The following is an 18,733-nucleotide window of genomic DNA, read 5'->3' on the forward strand; positions in this document are numbered from 1 at the left end:
CCCTGGCTGGGCTTCTGGTTTGGCCTGGCTTCTGTGGATCAGCCCCAGGTCTAAGACACCAGGCGGCGAAAGCTGTGCCGACCTGGAGACACTCAGGCTCCCTGGGAGCCCATCTCGGGGCCGACCTGGATCTCTGCGAGGCCCCATGAGGACGGTCGTGTGGACCTGGAGGGCAGGCTGCACCTGGCCAAGCAGATACGAGGAAAAGAACCTTTCAGGGAGGGACCTCCTGGCCAGGGCGAGCGACGAGGTGAGGATGAGAAGAGGGACTGAGTGTGGGCCCCCCGTGTGGCTGCAGCGGGGCGTGTGCGGAGAGAACTGGCTGAGCTGCTCCCGTGGGCAGAGCCTGTGGAGACCCTCGCATTCCAGACTGAGGGTAGGATAGGTGGGAAGTGGGAAAACTCCATAATCACTTGTGAAGGGAAAATTGTACTCGCAGCCTCCTTCGTTCCAACAATTTATATCCAACGGATTCCAAACAGGAATACGAGCAAGTATAGAAACACAGTGGGAGGCTGGTGAAGAAGAAAGACCAGAGAGAGAGTTTTGTCAAAAACAGAAGCTGGGGGCCCCTCTGCAGTGGCTCCCAACGATGGACTGAGCGAGGGCGCCCAGTGGTAGGGCACGGCCCCCAGGAACCTCTGTCACCTGTCTGTCCACATGGGAGTCACATCATGGCGGAGCCACATCCAGGGCCCACCCTGCTGTGCCCCGTGGGTGCTTGGCTGGGACTCTGAGTGGGGCCCGCAGAGGTGGGTGTTTACACGTGGCGACCTGGGCACGCACTCCTCCCTCATGTGCCCTGACCCAGGGAGAATCGTAGTCACTGCACGGCAGCCAGTCCCCAGCCTCCGTGCACCCCCTTGGGCTCAGGACACAAGCAGCTCGGGGGCCGTGCTCCCCGGCAGTGCTGGCTAAAGGGAGACCCCCTCCTCTTTAAGGACCAGGCATGGAGGGGGCAAAGCTGGCATTTGGTGGTGACAACTAAAGAGCCTGTTTTGTGCTCTTGTGAGCTGGGTGAGAAGAGCAGTGGCCGGACTGTGGGTCTTTGGGGAGCGGCAGGGAAGAACTGGCAGAGGGCGCTTTGTCCGGGCCCCCGTGGAGTTTGCTGCGTGAACTCCAGTGGCCATTCACAGCAGGCGTCCAGCAGAAACGCTTCCTATATGTCCCTGAAATGTTTATGCGTTTGTTTTCCTTGGCCAGGATCGGGCCTCTCCAGCTGAGCGACCGGGTGGAGGAAGTCAGTTTCCCTGCAGTGGCCTTGTTTATCAGCCTGGGAAGGAAAAGTGTGTCTTTTCAATAAAACACTTAACCTCCTGACCAGGGTGCCATGGGCGGAGCTGGAGAAATCAAAATATTCCCAGCGTTGCTTGGGAAGACCAATTGCAACAAATTACAAAAGCACTTTTCTAGAAGGCGAGACATAGGTACATGTGCAGCAGGACGTCCCTTGCCTGGGACTTTTCTGGGAAGGAAGATGAGCGAAGCCCAGAGCCGCCCTCTCCCAGGTCCACAAGTCAGAACGAGCCCACGGTACCGCTGCCAAACCTACGGCAGAACGGCAGAATGAGATACAGGCCCTGCTTCCTCACACGTGGTGCTCTCCTGGGCTGCGTGGTTTTCTAAGGAGGCTGTGGGTAGTCTTCAGAGGGCCCATAGCCCGCCCCGCCCCACCCCGCCACCAAATTAAATTAAAATCTTTGTGTACATGTACAGTTGTGTAATTTTCTGGGGAGAGAGTCTACAGCCTACCTCATGGCCTTGATCTTGGAACAACACCCCTCTCTTTTCCCCCAGAAGGTTAAGAACCATATCCTAGGGTCGAGTGGCCTCTCAAAGACGGAACCTGGGCTTGACTGTTCTCTCTCTCTGGCCGCCTCCTGCACGGGGGAGCCGGTTTATTGAACACGCAGACCTCAGTGGGATGTGAGCAGGAAGCAGCTTTATTCTTTCTTATTGCAGTTGGCTCCCTGTATCCGTGGGTTCTGCATCGGCGGATACTGAGGGCCTAACTGTGGGATTTGAGCATCCTCGGAATTTGGTACCCTTGGTGCATCCTGGAACCAATCCCCCTTGGAGACCGAGGGACAGTCTGTATTTCCCCGTGGATTCTCTTTCTCTAGATGGTTCATTTCTTTGTCTCTGGATGAAAGAGTGAGCCAATTCCGCTGCCCTTCCGGCAGTGTGAACGGAAGTTGCTGATGGCAAACACCTAACTCCACTCTCATCACTGGAAAGATCCTCCTCCCCCTGTTCTTGTGGGGGACCTCCCACCCATAGGGGTCTCTCCTGAGTCAGGTGACTCGTCCTCAAGCTGGTGCTAATGGGGGCTCCCAGCACCTGCCCCCATCCACCTTCCGGTGGAGTCAACCTCTCTCCTCCCCTTTTAAAAAGACGGGGGTCTTCCTTCCACAGGATCCACATTTGAACCAAGCAAAGCACCGGCACGTCTTTGCCTCCCCAGTTCTGGAAGTCAGACCTTCCCACCTCACGCTGCCTGTCTGCCCAGCCACCCATCGGGAGCAGTGACATGTCCTCGTCCCCAGGTGGGAGTCAGGGATTGTCCCACACTGCAGGGCACACATGGCAGGCTTTCGAGGAGTTTTCTTGAAGCCTCCCTCGCTTGGCTTAAGGGAGAGGAGATGCTCCACTAGGAGGCAGTGGGGAAGGGGATCCCAGCACACGGATGCCTCTCTCCAAGGAAGCCCTCACCAACTGCTGGCCTCTTCCACTGCCAGCCCAGTGCTTCCTCACCTTCTCGCGTGGCTAGAGGGCGTGATGGGTGCGCCAACCTTGGCAGGACCATTTCCACCCTTCTCTGTAAGTTCTACATGGTTGCAGCACAGGTAAGAAGAGTTTCCAGTAGAGCTGCGAGAATTCCCTGGGGGCCAGAGCTGGGACAGGGCTCGGAGGGGCATTTGGGGAAATCCTAAGGTAGGGTTGTGTCCAGATTCCACCTGACTGCTCCCCAGGGTCTCCGTGTCTGAGCCGGAAGGGAAGTCAGGGGCCGGGGCTGGGGCCTAACCCATCAGAGGCACTGCTGGTGGAAGAGGGGGCAGCAGTGGGCCCAGGCTTCTGGGAGGGCCGGGAGCGGTGAGGGGCAAGTCTTGGGAGCTCTGCCCTGGAGCTTGCGATTTTGCGGGGTGACAGTTTGGAAACTCAGAAGTCTTCCCCATAATGAAGAGGTACCGAAGGAACAAGCAAGAGGAGTGCCGTATAGACACAAGGGAAGAAGCTGCATCGGGACCAGAGGGCCTGAGTTTAGTCCCGACTCACCACTTCCTGCCTGTGTAGCCATGAGCACGTGACATAAGCTCTCTGGACCTCAGTTTCCTCATCGGCAAAATGAAACCCCCCACTTCCACCCCCGCAATAAGTCCGTAATGAGGATGAGGTGAGTCCATACAGTGTGAGCACGAGGAATAGGGCCTGCACATCACAAGGTCTTGGTAAGTGTTCGCTCTTAATATTTCCAGCGTGGGCTAGAAGGGACTCCTCGGTGCAGCGTCTAACCTGGACCTTGAAGGGTTTCGACAGTGGAGAACTGGATGGAAGTTCATTCCAGCTGAAAGGAACGGTGAGAGCCAAGAGACCCTCAAAGTCCAGGATGTCTTTTTGTCTCATCGGGGGCGACCCGAGAGTGGGAGGGTTAGGACAGGAGGCAGAGTCGGTGAAGGACTTAGACGGTGGGCCCTGAGGCTGGGACATTTTCTCCGGAGACAAGGACTGCTCAGAGCTTTCCCTCAGACCTCTCTCCTGGGCAGGGGAGCGGGTATGCAGCAGAGGCAGGGGGCACATGGAGGGGCCACTGTGGTGCTCCCAGGGAGGACAGTACTAGTGGAGAGGCAAGGAGGGGATGGAGGTGACACATGCTGATGACCTTGGCTACCAGAGGCCCCGTGGACCATCCTCACTGGCCACTGATTCCTTTCGGGATCCTGACCCTCGCAGGAGGCAAGGAGGCTGCTGAGTCCTTTTGCAGGTATTTCTCTCCACCCACCAGAGTCCTCCTCGCTCCCTAATCACGCCCTAATCCTCACGGGGCTGTGGGAGCTGGAATTACCAGGCAAAAATGCCAGGCATTTGCGATAATGGGGATTGCTTAATGCAGGACGAGGGGTGGGCTGGCGGTGAGCGGGGGGGGGGGGGGGGTGGTTGGCAAGCAGGCTGCCCTGGGTTTGTGGCGTACCCCTCCAGCGCCCACACGTTGCTGGGGATGCTGCTCCGGCAGACCTGCTCTGCATGACGCAGGCAGCAGTACCCCCCTGGCTGGGCGCTCAGTCTGCCTTTCCGCCCCTCCTTCCAGGCCACTTCAGTGTCGTGGTGCTTCATCCCACTGTCCGGCCCACATTCCCACATCCTGTTCCCCAGGAAGCCACTGAAAGCCCTCTCTTTACAGATGGGGAAACTGACCAGATAGCAGTCTGTAGTTAAGAGCCCTCCTAGGACGTTTCTCCTTCACGGGGGCCTCTTGGGAGACCAGACCACCAGCGTGGTCTTTGGATGGAAGGGAATACAGCTGATGGGGAGGCTGTACGGTGGGGGATGATTCTAATCCGCCTCTAATCCCGTCTCCGCCTCTCCCTTCTCCAGCTCCATGTACTCCCCACTCCAGACCATAGCAGCTGCTTCCCTGGTGAGCCCCTCACTGCCCGAGGCCTTCACAGGTGCTCTTGGCTGCACCTGGGTCCCTGCCCTCCAGCTCCTCGTGTCCATCTGTCAAATACTAGCTAGCCCTCAAGGTCGGTCTCTAAGGGCCCTCCTCTAGGAAGCCCTCCTAGATTACCTGGCTGAGTGCCCTTGATCAGCTCCTCTCTCACAAGCCCAGCTCCCAGTGAGTGGGTGCCGGTCACACAGCTACCGGTTTCCCCCTTTTCTGTGTGTGTGTGTGTGCGTGTGTGTGCGTGTGTGTGTGTGTGTGTGGCAGGGGCCACCTGGTCTTCCCTCTCTCCCTCGTCCCCGCCACCAACCGGTACCAGTCCCATCATGGGGAGAAGAAACTCAAGGTTCATTCCCCTCTTTGAAGAAGCCCCTTCAGGCCTACATCTGCCCCCTCCCTTCACCCCCTGCCCCACCTCGGGGTGTAAAGCCCCAGTCACTGGGTGTCTGACTGGGGAGGTGCTGCCTGAGGTCTCTAAACCGTTGAGATGGCTGTGGTTTTGAGATTAAACCTGGCGCCTTTCCTGTGGCCTCTGATAAGGGTGATCCTGGGTGCTTATCTCGCAAGTTCTGTTTTAAGGCCTGCTGACATCTGCGAGGCTCAGCAACGTCCCACCTCCCTGTGGAGTGGAGCCCTGGGGGATAAGTGCCAACCTCCCCTCCCCCATCTCCTTGTGCCCTGCTGGGCCACCCAGGGTAGGCACTCTCAGAGCCCTGGGGACACTGGGCCGTGCCCCCTCTGCCCCACCCCTCCCCTGCCCTAGCACAGGGGCCGAAACCGAGGGGGTGCTATTAATAATTACATGAGGACAATTGTGTCAACAGACTGCGCTGTGTGTGGGAACCTTAGTCTAAGGAAGGATTGTTCCATTATTGATTGATCTCCTGGCACCCTGTTCTCCGAACTCCTGGGCTCAGATCCTTCTTGGATTTTACTGGGGGCATAGGGCTCAGAGGAGGGAACTTGTATGGATGGGAGCAGTTAGGCAGGCTTCTTGGAGAGGGAGGATTGAGGCCTGACCCTGAAGGAGGGTAGGGAAGCAGGAGGGGCAGAGGCACTCCAGGCGGGATGGGCGGGGACAGAGCTGGCAGGGGAAGGGGCCTGGGGAGTCTGGGGTGCCAGGAAGATGGAGCATATTAGGGCTGGATCCTGAAGGGCTTTGCATGTCAAGCAAAGGAGATTGAGCTGCCTCTGTGAGCCCTGGGGAGCCATGGGGGGTTTCAGAGCAGGGCTGTTTTAGAAGACTCAGACTGCAACGGTGTGGAGGGCGGCTCAGAGAAAAGATGCCAACTTCCGAGCTAGGGCCATGGAGAGGAGGAGTAGGTGGGCGATACCCTGTGTTTTAGTGATTCAGCCTGGGGAGCAAGGTGGGACCCCACGGGCCTGGAGTCAAGGCCCCTCTCTCCCCTGCTTCCTGGAAGGCAGATCTCGGCCCTGAGTAACCATTCCCTCTGTGTGCTCCCCCGTCGGCAGTGGCGGCTGCAGCTCTCCCGGGAACAGTCTTTGCAAAACATCCCTAGCTCCTGATGAAGGCTTCCTCAGTGTCCTGCCTTGGCAAACCGTGAAGGAGGGGGCCTCAATGCGAGGAAGTGCCCGAGCCTTTGTTCTGGCCCCAGCCACGGCTAGACCCACTGCCCATTGTTTATAAAACTGTTGGTGACCTTGGGACCAGCTGGCTCCCTTGGGCCTGGCCACCTCCAAGTGCACATGGAAGACAGCCAGTCTGGCAAGATGGTTCTCAGCCCCTCGGTGGCCTTGGGGAGGGCTTCTGCCATGGGGTGCCTCGGGGCCCCATTTGTGTTCTCAGAGTCTGAAAGCCCCGGGGCGTCGGTGGATTTTCTGGAAACTGCTCATCTCTTGAGGACCAGGAATTTCTCAGACAGGAAGGCAAAGAGAGCTCCCAGTCCCTGGTCCCAAGTTCATGCTTCCTCCACATCTGCTGCTGTCAGGGCCCTGGCTCTCCTGGACCTGTAGGTCAGAAGGCCCAAGTCTATGCACCTACTGTTCTCTCTCCAGGTTTGGGGGATCCTTGCTGCACCCACCATGAGGTGTGAGCTGTGAGAAAGGGGCCCGGACAGCTTGACTATTTGGGTTTAGATCTTAGCTCCAACGTCTCAGTTGCGTCACCTAAGTTACAAAACAAGCAGACAAAATTAAAACTTGTCTGAAGCCCAGATTCCCTACCTGTAAAATGGGAATAATCATACCCCGTGCCTCTGAAGGTTGGTGTGAGGAGTAAGTGTACGATGCTTGGAACAGGGCCTAGCACCCAGTCTGGGCCCAGGAGTTGCTGGCTCTTTTACTGGGAGCTGGATGGGAGGCCACAGGAATTGGGGTGGGTCTGACTCGAGGCCCACTGGACCTTAGCCTGTCCACTGACCGCTGGAGGTCAGTCCCTCTCCCCCTACCTTTCCAAACCCACCCCCAAGTGGCTGTCCCTCCTCTCCTTTCCCCAGCTCTTACCAGGCCCCATAGCTGCTCCTGAGTTAGATAGAGAAATGTCTTCCTCTCTGGTTGCCCCTGTAAGGCCCTCCCTCCCCACTCTAGGCTTTGGTCCCCTGTTTGTGAAATGAGGCAGCTGGGTGATGTGGCCCTAGGCAGCTGGGCCCACACTCTCAGCAGGGACCACTCCTGAGTCGAGGGCTCCAGTGGCAGGCACCGTGGGCAGCACCTGATCATGTCCCTCAAACCTCCCGCTTCCAGGTGAGAAAACTGAGTCTCAGGGCACCAAGGCACTTGGCCAGGGCCCCAGGCAGACTGATGGCAGGTGCCAAGCCTTCCTATATGCTCTCCTGCTTCCTGGAAGGTTAAGCAGGGAGGAAGAGAGGGTGGGGCTTCCTGGAACCCCTCCTCTCCTATCTTCCCTTACTTCCTCCCCAGTCGCCAGCCCAGGCCTGAAATTCTGGGGGCTCTGGAAACATCTGCAAGTGTCCTGGTTTCTACACCGGCAAGCGATTGTGTGGGAGCCCAGCATTTCCTTCAATTCAGGCTCCAGACTTCTCCCCTGGAGCAAACTGGAGAGAAGGATGGTTCAGAGCCTCCGTTTTGGCCCAGACCAGAAGGAAGCCTGGCTGGCCAAGGTGAGAGCAGCCGTCCAGCTCCAGCGTCTCCGGCAAACCCCACTTCCTCTTGCCCCAACCCCTGATGGCTTTGGCAATCGCAGAAAACGCCAAGCACTTTTGTCTTTCTTCCCTGCTAACGCAGACACACTCTGGCTTTATTTATCTAAAGGTTTTCCATTTCCTTTTCTGGGAAGTCATCAGGGTCCTACACGTCCCTTTCATCACAAAGGAAGCTGGGAAGAGAGGGTGTGTCCTGTGTCACCCTGGGAAGAGCAAGTGAGGAACACTGGGGACCCAGTCCCCAGGTGACCCCACTGTGCTCTACCTGACCCCCCTTCAGGCCGAGATGACAACTCGGGTTGGCCTTTCGTAGGAACATCCCCGTTTACAGGTGAAGGGCCTCGGGAGGGGGCAGTGACTTCCCAAGGCCTCCTGGAACAAGGCTGACCAAGCCTCTCTCCCCCTGGGTCCTGTCTGTGGCTGTACCCACAGTCATGTTCAGAGGCCTAACTGTCCAAGCTCCTCGCTCAGCCCCAGTGCCCGCCCGCACTGGTCTGGAGCTCTCTGAGGGCAGAGCCTCTCCACCCGCAGCATGGGTGCTCCCTGAGCAGGCAGGGCCCACGCCTCTCCCTCTGCACCAACCCGGACAGGAAGCAGAGATTCAGGCTGTGAGGAGAAGATAGACTCACGCAGGATGTCCCGGGCATGAGGGCGGGGCGGGGGGGGGGGGGGGGGCGGGCTACGCCATCCTACCTCCACCAGCCCCTCTCTGAGGGTCTGAGCCAGCAGTGGAGAGAGAGACAGTGGGGAACCTCTCCACCTCTGCCGTGGCTGGAAGCCCACCCCATCCCGTCTCCCCTTCCGCTTGGACTTTCCTCTCCCCAGACCACTTCTCTTCCTTTACATAAACAAATTTGTCTGCGATGTCCCCTCCTCCAGGAAGCCTCTCCTGATTATTGGGAAGAGGTGGGGCTCTTCCGCTGCCCACATAGCCACCTCACCCCTTCCTGAGGCTCAGGCCTGGGCCCTTAGCTGCCCTCCCCTGAACACTCAGGGCTGCATGGTGAAGCATCAGAACCCCAGGTTTCCCTCTGTTGTCAGGGGCCCTCGAGCCAGCTAGTGTCTGAGCCACTAGGTGGTGGAAGAATGGTCTCCTATGGACATTGACCATGGCGCTGGCCCAGGCTTGGCACAAGGAGCACTGTGTTATCTAAACTGTGAGTGTCCATCAGGGATACACCCCATGGAGGTGCACAGGCTCAGTCCATCTCACAGAAAGGCCCACTGTGCCCCTAAAACACAGCCTGTTTCTCAAATCTCCTGATGGTAAGATCTGCTCGATCAGTTCCCTGGGCAGCCAGAATCAGGGAAAGGACTTTCTCCTGATGACAGACAGCTGTCTCTGTTGTCATAGAGTAAGAGTTGGTAAACACTTCTTTCTTTTCTTGCCATGGCTTACAGGAAGCTCAGACGGAAAGTGATATTCAATTGCAATCGCTCGCCCATATCATGAGAAGTTTCCTTCCTTTTCGTGTTTTTATTTTAACTAGATTGTGATCAGGAGTTTATTTTGTTTGCTTGTTTATTTTGGTAATTCAGCCCCTTGCTGTTCAGAGTCCTGAGACCAGTGGTCTTGAGACCAGCAGCATTGGCATCACGTGGGAGCTTGTTAGAAACGCAGAATCTTGGGCCCCACCCAGACCTCCTGAAACAGAATCTGCATTTTAACAAGATCCCCAGGGGATTCATGTTCACATTAAAGTCTGAGAAGCACTGATGGAATCCTCAGATGCTCTGGGAACAGATATGAAAGGTATGTGAAATAAGACCAGTAATGATTCTCTCCTTTCCTACCCTGATTTCTCTACCAAAGAAATTTATCTTTGTTGCAGCCCTGCCCAAGCCTGACACACCAGCCCTGGCTGTGATTTTGGTCCTCAGTTGTGCTCTCTGGCAGGGTCAGGTCACTGAGGGGTGTGGGTTGTCATCTAGAGAATGAGGCAGGTGGAGGGCCTGTGCCCCAGGACAGGGGACCTTCCATAACTGTCTGTTCCCTCATGGACCAAGGGGTAATGGAATTGTCCTGATGTGATCTTGCTGGGTTTGGGCCCCCACTACGACCAGGATGAAGCAGGAGCACAGAGGGCAACAGAGACCTGGGGATGGCCCCTCTGAGAAGTGACAGCCCCTGAAAAATAGTCCTTATGTCCCCACTTCTCCAAAGAGCTGTCGCTGGTCGGTGTTGGGGGGCACACTCGGTCTGTGGCCCCGAAGGGCAGCACTGAGAAAGGTGGCAGCATTGCTGGGGGGTGACATATAAGGAGCCGCTCTCTAACCATAAGAGCTGCCCCACAATGAGCCGGTAAGTGGTTCCCAGGGGGAACAGCAGCCACAGAGGGGATCATAGCTCTCTGGCAGGGATGATATTAAGGCGCTTTCTGGGTCTGATATGCAATTTTAGGCAGCCTAAACTATATTTAGCCTCTTTCGGGCCTGGGCCTGGCTTGGACGGAGGCCGGATCGCCATGAGGGGACTGGGTTCCTGAGTTTAAGGCACTGCAGCCCCAAACCCCTCCGGCCCTGGCTCTTCAGAGGTCCCAGTGACGTCAGCCCGGAGAGGGGGGTGGCGGGGGAATGAGTCCCGCCTTGTTCAAGCAGTGAGTCCCTGCCAGTCCACTGTGTGCCCACTCTGACAGTAGGGCCAAGGGCTAGGCTGAAACTAGTTCCCCGTGTATGACATTGGGAAAGCCCCTTCAGCCCGTGACCTCAGTTTGCCTTTGTGCAATAAGGTGTTAATGACCTGAAGGCCCTCCTATCTTAACGGTCTAATCCTCAGGAGTTCGGAGGTGCCCAGTCCTCGTGATGGGAGGGCCCTGGAGCGGACCGCGCGGGCACCCCGTGAGATGACTTCCTAGGGCTGACAGGCATACCTGTGAAACAATAGCACAAAGCAGGTGGCGTGTGTGCTGGGATGAGGCTGCCGGTGCTGGGGGGCTGGGGAGTTAGGGACTGGCTGGGCACAGGGGCCAAGGGCAGGGGGCCATGTCATCATTTTCTCATTAGGCAAGACAGCGATCTGCCTGTGTGAGATGATCTTGCTGGCCCTGTGGGCTCCAGGAATGTTGGCTTCACATGAATAGAATCCCCAGACTGGACCACAGAGGGAGGGGTCTCCGGTGGATGGGGAGAAGGGCAGCGGTGCCTACTTCCTCCCATCCTCCTAGACTCACCCCCACCGGCCCAGCCCACAGCATCACAACATCCTAGGAAGCCCAAGAGTGAAAGCGGGGTGCGGGGGGGGGGGTCCTGCAGTTTTCCTCGCCCATTCCTGCCCTGTGAGGGCCCAGCATCCCCCTCCTGACACCGGCTGGTAGGCTGGCAGACAGCTGGTTCCATCCACCTTTGAAAACTTTCCCGAGCTGCCCTGCACATTGAATCTACTCCCTACCTGGCTGCAAGAGAGCTGGGTCAGACCCAGTCCCCCTCCCCACCCAGGGTGGGTGATCTCATCTGGAGATGAAGAGAGGCTAGATGTAGTATTCCCAAGAGAGGACTCACAAAACCATGGCGTCGCAGAAATGGCCTCCGCCGCGTTCCTCTTGCCCACGGCTCCCCCCCTCCACCATTGAAATTCAGCTTCACGTTAAGGAGCTGAGGGAGGCTCCTGGATTATGAACAGCATGGGTGGCTGCAGCTCTGAGTGCTCAGAGGTGCCAGAGAGACCGTGCAGATGTCCCAGGGCTCAGGGTACAGGCCGCAGAGGCCACGGTGTACGTGGCAGAGGGTTTCGGAGGTGCAGGGGTTGTGGCCATGATGCATATCTTTACCCTGTGTGTTTGCATGCATGTGTACATGTGAGGATGTGTGTGCACTTGCAGGTGTATATATATAGGCATGCACACGTGTTTGCATGAGTGCAACACATGTTTTGTGTATGCAAACCAGTGTGTGTGCATTGCATATGTACACGTGTGTGCCCATGTGGTGTCCATGTATATGTATGTGAGCACACGTGTGTGTGTGTGTGTGTGTGTGTGTGTGCGCGCACACACATGCATGCAAGTCCATTCACTGTCAGGAGAGAAGGAAGGGACAATCTGGCCTGTGTGGTGGCACCTGGGCCAGGTGTGACTTGGCAGGGCAGGCAAGAGGGATGAGGGACCCATGATGAAGGAGGACAGAGCTGGAGACACAGCTCAGCCCGGGAATACACCTTACTTGTCGGAGGGGTCAGTCTGAGCACAGCTGGAGCATGCACATCTCAGCCCGCCCTGACTACCGCCCTTGGCCGTGGTGGCAGTGGTGATGGCCATGGTGGTGCTCCAGGCCGCATTATGATGTTTGTGGGCCCCTTCCTCCATAGAACAATATTAGAAATGAAACTTTGCGACTAGGGGGATATAAAGAAAACTATATTAATCTTGGTGATGAGGTGAGCGAGAACAGTGCAAGCACAGTGAAAGAGGAATTTTCCCTGAAGCCCTGGAACCTGCAGCACCCGAGCAGTCCCACGGTAGGGCCCAGAGGAAGCACAGGGTGGCACCGGGCCGCACCTGCTCCCGCTGCTGGAACCCAGCCGGGCTGTGCTCGCTGGAAACGCTGAAGAGCCTGCGAGGCTCTGGCCCTGAGGTGCGCCCAGCTGTGCCAGCAGTGGGGACCGAAGGAGGCGACGGAACCCGGCACTGGGGACGAGAGCGCGGGGTGGCCAGCCAGAGCGGGTCTGGCAGCCGGGAGGTTCTCAGGAAGAGGCAGATCCCTGGGAGATGTAGTGAAGACTAGCAGAGGCAGTGGGACCCGCAGGTGGGCAGGGAGGCCCCGTGGCCAGATGACACGGGGGCATCCAGGAGAGGGCTGGAGCAGGACAGAGAGCCTAGAGTCCCTGCCTGCGGGACTTGCAGCGCCCACCTGGACACACTCTCTGGGGACGGTGGCCATAGGTGAGGGCTGGGATGGGACAGGGGCAGGGGAGCATAGAAGGTCCCCCCTGCCCACCGCAAAATACCTTCCAGCTGCCCGGGCACTTTTCTGAGTCCTCACTGGAGCCCGAGGAGTAGGTGGTCTCTTGTCCAGCAGAGAAAGAGGAGGAAGAGGCTGGGCGAGGCTGACAGACCAGGCCTGGGCAGGAACGAGAACACCTGGCTGCACCCTGACCCACCAAAGAACCTCGGGCATGTCACCTCACCTCTATGAGCCTCCGTTTCCCCATGTGCAAAATGAGGGCATCAGATCCCATACTCTCTGACGCCTCCTCCCAAGTCTTGCTGCTTTATGATCCAACAAGGCAAAGACAGGAGATTTTTGAGGGCCCAGGGCAGGAGAGGGTAGGAGTCTCGGAGAGTCGCGTGGAAGTTGCAGTGACAGCCAGGCCAGGGGAGAGGGGAGCGCCCTGCGTGTGGCCAGGGTGAGGAAAGGCTCCAAACCCTGTTACCCAGTGCGCCGAGGCCGGCTGCAGGTTGAACCCCCTGTCCTGCCTGTCTCCCCTCAAGGGTGTGGTTAGAGGCTTGGGACAAATGCCACCACTAGCATTTTCTGGAAATGAGAGAGGCCCCCCTCCTCTCCTGCAGGGCAGGGCTGGGGAAAACGTGACCTCACTCCTTCTTAGAGGGCCTCCTCCAGTCCCAGCAGAGTTGGGGGTGGGGCAGGGGCAGCCGTGTGTCCTCAAGTTGCCCTCATTCAGGCCTAGGAGCCCAGCCTGACTCTCCTAGCCAGGCCGGGGGCAGCTTTCCCACCTGCCTCTCAGGCCCATCCTCTGTGGCATCAAGTGGAGGCTATTGCTGGGGAGTTGCTAAAACATCAAGATAGAAAATCCCGCTTGCCGGAAATAGGGTTGCCACTGTCCCACCCTGCCGGCCTCCCCACCAAGCCTTGCTATTATTGCTCAGGGCAGGCGGGGGGCGGGGTGGGGCAGGGCAGTGTGAGGAGAAATGAATGGGAGGCAGTAGTTTAGAAAATTACTGAATTGTTCCGCCTCTGGTGAATCACTGGTGGCCCGCTAAATCCTGTTTTGATTTAAGGGGGATCGTGTGACACCTAAATGGCCAGGAGTTAGCTGTCAGACAGGGAGGCATTCACATGCTTTAAGAGGTGGGTACCTCGTCTCCAGGGGGAGTCGGACAGTCAGACAGCAGATGGTTCCTAGATCAGCCCGTCTGTGCCCAGCCCCGCACTCAGCTCTGCTGGGGGCACGGTGGATGGGCAAGGAGAAGACCCAGGCCCTCGGGCCCACCCTCAGCCCCTGGGGTCGGCGGGGGGGGGACAGCCCAGGCTGGGGTGAGCTCACTGCTGTAGCTGTGGGTGCTGCCGTGGAGGAGGGGTCAGAGGAGGCTGGTGCAGCGGGGAAGGAGAAGGAAGAGTGTGCGTGCAAACACCTGGGCACAGTGAGCATGGTGGCACGGGAGCCCGGGCCCTCGTCTGGGGCTGGGAAGGGGTGGTGAGAAGTGTGCCCCAGGGTGGTGAGTGGAGAGCCTTGAGGACACGGCCAAGGAGTTGGAGTCTCCGTTTTGGTCTCTGTGCTCTGGGCCTGGGTCCCGCCTCTGCTCCCCCTCGGTGGGGAATGGCCACACCTCCCAGGAACAGTGACTTCACTCTGGTGCTAAATCCTCGCTTCTGGCGCAGGCCTCCTGGGCAGCGGGGGCAGACAGGCCCCATCCGGGCAGCCTAGATCAAGGTCAGGGTGGGATGGTAGCCAGTGCCCTGTTGAGGGGCAGATCTGGGAGGACCAGAGGGTTTCTCCAGGAGCGGGTGTTCATTGGTTCTTCGCCACCCTCTCCAAGACCTGCAGGGACCTTGGCCTGTATTGCCACCCTCCACCAGTGCTCTCGGCCATGATTCAGAGAAGTCTGATGGAGGGACTTGGGGAAATTCATCCAAGCTGCTTGTGGTCATGTCCAGTCAGCTGTCGGTGTCTCCTCCTACCTCAAACTCCATCTTCCCGGTGGGCCTCCTGGGGGGAATGAAGTCATTGTTCCCCACAACTCAGACTGTGGGTGGGAAATCCCTGGCGGCCCAGAAGTGAGGGTACATCCCCTCGGTCCCTCTTCCCTGTGCTGCATGGAAACTTCTGGCCACGAGAGTGACAGCTGCGGCCACACCCATGGGCGTCCTCTCCCCACATAGCCTGAGGGCCGGATCCTTGGCCAGCATGTGAGGCTCTGTGCGTCCACCTCTGGACAAGGCTGAGCCTCTCCCGCTGGATCTGGGTGGGGACCGGAACCAAACGGCCCTGGAACATACGGCTCTGACTGCAATGCCGGTCTTGTAGACAAGGCAGGAATATGGCACGTCTGGCAAAGCGTTCGCTGAGACCTTTGCTCTGGCAGGGCCAGACAGTGCCCAGGCCCAGTTGCCTCCAGCCCCGCCTCAGGAGCTGGGGAGTGGGGCAGCCCCCCTTCTTTAGCCTGGCTCAAGCCTGTGGGTTCTGGAGGCTGGGCCCACGCCGCTGCCCGTGGGAGGGCCGCAGAGCCTGCTGAATCAGGTCACACTGGAGGGGGAGCTGGGTGGGTGTGGTGCCCTCCACAGGACCCAAGCTCCCCGGCTGGCAGGAGCACAGGGGCGGCTCTGGCCTCTCCTAGCTGCTCCGATGCTCCCCGCCCCACACCGATTACGCGGACGCGGTGAAGATGGTCCTGTCACTCCCACCCCTCACTCATCCTAGTGCCTCCAGGGCCAGCTTCCCCTGCCCTTGTCTTTGTTCCTGGCCCAGCAGAGCTGGGGTTCCCATCTGGTACCCGGGTCCATCAGGGCCCTTCCTGATAGGTGAGCAGAGAACCAGACTGGGGTTCCTGAGTTCCCCAGCTCTGCCATTCCTTGGCAAACCGCTTACCCTCCGAGCCTCCCAGGGTTGTGGTGAGGATGGACCCTCAGACAAAGGTTGTTTCCTTCCTTCTTTCCCTGGTTGGCCCGGGTTTGTGGCAGACTAGGGAGGAGGTGGAGGGGTTTGGGGCCTTTTTGGGTCTGGGGCTCCCCTTTCCCCATTGAAATGGCCACAGAGGCCCTTTTCCATTATGGGAGATGGTGGGTGAATGAGGGCATTATTCTGGAGATGCCTGCGTTCTGATGGCGCCTCCTGGTGACGGCCGTTCCTTCATCCAAAGGAGTGTAGCTATAATGGTGGCATTTAAGGCAGATATGCCATGCTGACCTGGGAGAGGGGGCAGGAGATGCAGGGGTTTCGGGGACTGTTGCCCTGAGGACCCTCGTATCATCCTGAGATTAGTGGGTGCCTAATTTGCCTGGGCAAAAGTGCTTTGTCAAAACCCCTGTGTCCCCCATCTCCTGGCCCACTCCAGACAGACATGGCCATCCAGCAAGTACACGCTCACGCACGCGTGCCCCCCACAGTAATACACTCAGCCACTCACACAGAGCCTGCAGGCTCATGTGCTAGAAGGAGCACTTCAGGAGCACAAGGAGCTGGGCCGCCTCGTTCGTAGCTGTCCCCCAGTGCCCAGAACAGTGTTTGGCCGTGACACGGGCTAAGTAATTATTTGTTGGACGAGTTAGTACTTCCCAGGTGACTCTCACCCTCATGCATAGTAGCACGTGATGTGTCCCCTGCAGCCTGGGTCCTGACCTGGCCCGTGGACCCTCTCACCGAGCCTGGTCACACACAGGCCCACGCAGGCTCCGATTCTTGTCTCTGGGGTGCTGTATCCCAATACCGGCCTGAGTCTAGTGGCCCCTCTGGGACCAGCTCTCCCCCTGCTGCCTTCCTCCGGCCTTCCTGGCTGGGTCCCAGCACCTACCACCGTCAGAACTAGTCCCTGCACCGAGCAGAGGGTGTATGTTCCTCGGTGGACAGGGAGCCTGTGGCCTGAAGGGAATGGTCCTGCTCCGGAAGACCCTGCTCTGAGGTGCACCCCAGCCTTGCCCTCCGAGACCGGTCTGAGGGGAAACAAGGCCATCCAGCAAAGCCTCGGAGTGAGGGAATCCCAGCCACGCAGTGGAAGCTCTGGTCGGAGGCTCGGAACTGACCAGAGAACCCTTCTTCACGGGGCGTGGTGGCCACCAGGCCGTGGGGCCAGGGTCAGGGCGTGAGGAGCCTCTTGGGGCGTGGAGAACTGAGCCAGGCCTGCCCGGAGCGAAAGATGCGGAAGAGGCTCCAGGAAGTGTCCTAGTGGGGCCGGCTCCCTCCCTTGGACGGTTAAATAAGGCACCGATGACCTCTGGGCACTGGGCTCTCTGGGCAGGCAGGGCCTGCTAGCCACCACGCTAGCTCCCTGCCTCACATCCACCCTGTCCTGTACTCACAGACACTTAGGTGGACACATCTCCCCCACCCCTGACCCGGTGGGCCTCCTGCCCCCGGCAAACACCAGGCTGATCTCTGGGGGCTCGTCGCCAGGGTGAGGGCAGCCCTGGTGCGCTGCAGCCAAGCAGGACGGAGGTCACTGAGGTCTAGCGTCATCTTCTGCAGATGGTCCCTGGACGCACACAGAGCTCAGAGAAGTCCTTCCCCTCCCTGGGCCTCATCTTCCCACCTGTAAAATGGGGAGAAGCCAGCATTCTGGTGTAGGGCTACGGTGAGGCAGGCAGGGGAGGGATGAGAGGGCCGGGGAGGCCCCTCCCTCCTGGGCCCAGCCTCGCCCAGGACCCCGCCTGGCTCCTCTTCTCACAGAATAATGTGCCTCAGGCTGGTGGCCTGGGGCTCCTGGCCCAGGAGTCCAGTTTCTTGCTGAGTTCATGGGCTGCCGCTGGGCCTCTGGCATGGGGATGCACGGGGCACAGGTGGGACTGCAGGGCGGGGTGGCGGACTGCAGAGCAGCCCCTTCCCCTCCCCCTGCTCGGGGTGTCGTCTGCCCCCCTGCCCCCCACCTCCGCTCTGCTCACTCATCTTTCTCTTTTGGATCCTTGCCTCTGGGTCCAGTCCTGTGTCCCCTGCGCTCTCTCTCTGTCTCTCTTCCTCGGCCGGCCCTGACCCGTCTCCCTGTCTCTGTCTGGGGATCTATCCCTTTCACTTCCACTTTTGCTGATTCGGCTTCTCTCTGTCCTTCCTTCTCTCTCTGTCTCTCTTCCTCTCTCTCTCTCTCTCTGTCTCCTTTTCTTCTTCCTTTCCCGTCCATGTCCCTCTGCCTCTCCCTTTCGTGCTCCCTCCTTTTCTCCCCCCTCTCTCCCTCCCAGGCTTTCCAGTCTCCAGGTTAGGCTCTGCCATTCCTTCCGTCTCCCCCGTGTTCTGCCAGCTTGACTGTCTTTGAGAGGAAAGTCCTCACCTGCCCTCATCTTCCCACACTTGCCCCGAAATCATTTGCTCAAATTGCTTCAGAAGCTGGAGGGCTCCCAGCGTGGGGGCCTCTCAGATTCTTACTGATCTCAGGCCTGCCCTTGACCACAGAGTGGAGGGTGGTCCACGGACAAGCTCTCTGCACCCTCTGATACCTCTGTGTCCCCATTAACTTTGGCCTGGCTGGTGGGGCTGGGGGCTCTGGGCCATCCCTACAGTGACATCCCGTGGCCAGGTCTGGGCCAGGGGTGAGAGGCCCAGACTGCCCCTGGGGATCCCGGACCTGTGGACTCCAGACTAATGTCACTCTGAGGCGGGATGGGGATGCCAGGCCAGCAGGGTCATGGTGCCCGCCTCCAGGAGGGCAATGTCTACCTGCTGAACCCAGCTGCTCACCCCGCCCCATGCATCCCGAGCGTCTGGACTTGTCCTCGGGCACCCCCTGAGCTTTGCACACAGGGCGGGGACACCTGGATTTCTCTGGCCCTCTGAGGGGGGCCTACTTGGAGGAATTTCTCAAAGCCTATTAGAGCAGTGGCTGCCTCCTGCCTGCCTCCCCGGGCTGGGCAGGGCTGAGGGCGGAGGAAAAGAGGGAGGGAGGGGAGAGAGGAGGAAGGGAAAAGAAGTTGGCAGGCTGACAGCAGAGCTGTGTCTGCATCCATCGCTGAGAGGAGGCCCATGAGGTGTGGGGCGGGCCACGAGCAAGGAGAGGCCTTCCTCCCTTTGTGCTCCCCCCTTCTCCTCCCGCCAGGGTCCTATAAATAGGCCCAGCCCGGGCTGTGGCTCAGCTCT

This window comes from Phocoena phocoena, chromosome 9, assembly GCF_963924675.1.
Source record: "Phocoena phocoena chromosome 9, mPhoPho1.1, whole genome shotgun sequence".
Lineage (NCBI taxonomy): Eukaryota > Metazoa > Chordata > Mammalia > Artiodactyla > Phocoenidae > Phocoena > Phocoena phocoena.